The sequence below is a fragment of the Panthera leo genome, chromosome D2 (genome assembly GCF_018350215.1).
Source record: "Panthera leo isolate Ple1 chromosome D2, P.leo_Ple1_pat1.1, whole genome shotgun sequence".
In the NCBI taxonomy this organism is placed as follows: domain Eukaryota; kingdom Metazoa; phylum Chordata; class Mammalia; order Carnivora; family Felidae; genus Panthera; species Panthera leo.
Window position 1 is genome coordinate 69,471,986 of NC_056689.1, and position 2,117 is coordinate 69,474,102.

The following is a 2,117-nucleotide window of genomic DNA, read 5'->3' on the forward strand; positions in this document are numbered from 1 at the left end:
TGAGCATGAGCAGGGAAGGGGCAGAAAGAGAGAGAGGGAGACACAGAAGCTGAAGCAGGCTCCAGTCTAAGCTGTCAGCACAAACCCTGACACGGGACTCAAACTCATGAACTGTGAGATCATGACCTGAGCCGAAGGTGGATGTTCAACCGACTGAGCCACCCAGGCTCCTGGGAAGCATTCATATATTAACGAAAAACACCATATACAAGAATATAGTAGCCATCCTTGTCCTGGCTGAAAATAACCTAGAAGTTCATATTCATTGTATATGTATATGTATATGTATATGTATATGTATATGTATATGTATGTGTATATGTATATATTTATAATATACAATGAATAAACTTTTACTGATTATATATTATACATTTGTTTGCCATTGTGTACAGTAAAATACTGTACATTAATGAAAAATAATTGCTGTTACATTGGTGTGTGTGTGTGTGTGTGTGTGTGTGTGTATGAAAGGGTAAGCTTTATTTCTACTCTCAAACTCTTATAGCTTTGGGTAAAGTCCTCATCCCTGCCTCAGAGATGGCACAAACTGTAATAAGCAATCCACCCCCATGAAGAACACAGTGAATGTTTTTAAAGTCTTTTTTTAAATGTTTATTTGAGAGTGGGAGAGATAGAGAGAGCAGGGGAGGGGCAGAGAGAGAGGGGGACAGGATCCCTGCATGGACAGCAGAGAGCCCGATGTGGGGCTCGAACACACAAACCGTAAGATCATGACCTGAGCTAAAGTCAGAGGCTTAACCGACTGAGCCACCCAGGCACCCCACACAGTAAATTTTAATGCCCCCCCTTTGGGGGAGGGAAGGTTTTGGAGACACCCCAAAGGTTGCCTGGCAGTTTTGTACAGAAAGGATTTGGTCCCATCTGAAGTGGCTTGGGATATAAAAAGTCACTTGAAGTTGGTGGCTCAACCCCTCTGGGCTGGGGTGGACAGGGAAGTGGTCTGGGACAGATGGGCAGACCTTGGGTGTGGGCTCAAGTTCTTATGGACAGAAGTAGTTGATCCTGGGGGGCTGCTGGGGTGGCTGAGGGCAGCCCGAGTGCTCAGGCTGGGTAGAGGCTCCTCTAGTGGCCTTTGTCTGCCCAGCCTGCCAGCTCAGTGCTCTGGAACCATAGCTGGGTCTCCCTCTGGGCACCTTCCATGGAGTCGCTGGCCTGGATGATGTGTCTGCTGATGTGGATGCTGAAGTCCCCACCCCCTCCGTGGCGCTGGGGGAAGTCTCAGCTGAGTCCATGTGTCCTGTCATGGCCCTTGAAGAGCAGACCCCTTTGGGGTCTTCCCAGACCATGACCGCCATGGGGCCAGGGCTCCTATAGCTGATGAGGGCTGGGTAGAAGGGCTTCTTCTGCAGGTCATGGCAGTGCTGGGCAAAGTCTCTATCTGGTTGCCTGCAGCACCTTCATCCCCACCAGCTTGAAGGTCCTCCTCTCAAAGCGCCGGATCACATCCCCAATGAGCCACCACTGCACCCCTGTGGCTTCACCGCCACCAAGGTCCGCTCGCTCCCGGGTCCAGGAGGACCCCTGGAGATGGAGTGTGTGAGTGGGCTTGGACCCGTGACTCGCGGGCCATGCAGCAGCCCCCACAGGATGGCGTGCCCCAAGAGGCCGTCCATGTCCGCCCACCCGAGGGCCTCTGGCTGAGGCCCAAATGCTGCCGCTACACTGTTGAATTTCATGCACGTGTTAAACAATAGAAGCCTGAACCAAAAGACTGCGCACTCTAGGATTCCATTTCTATGAATGGCAAAACTAATCTAGAATCGTAAGTCAAACTACTGGTTGGTTTTGAGGTGGGGTTGCGAGATAAAATACAGCCCACCCGGTAAGATTTGCATTCCAGCTTTAGACTAATGTCTTACTGTAAGCACGTCCAAGGCACTATTTTTATTTGCTAAATCTGGCAACCCTACTTTGCGGGGACATTGACTTGGAGGGCGCAGGAGGATGGCTTCTGCGGTTTTGATAATATCCTATTATCCTAATGTAGATGGTAGTTACATGGGTGTGTCTATTAGCAAGAATTCAGCGAGGGGAGTGTTCGCGGCTTGTGCGCTTTACGAATGTTCTCCTTCCACAAAAAAGTTTACAAAGTT

General features: G+C 49.6%; 1 pseudogene; it reads right to left on the reverse strand.

The window, feature by feature from the left end:
- Positions 1-1,065: 1,065 nt before the first annotated feature.
- Positions 1,066-1,637, reverse strand: LOC122202795 (annotated as a pseudogene).
- Positions 1,638-2,117: the final 480 nt, after the last annotated feature.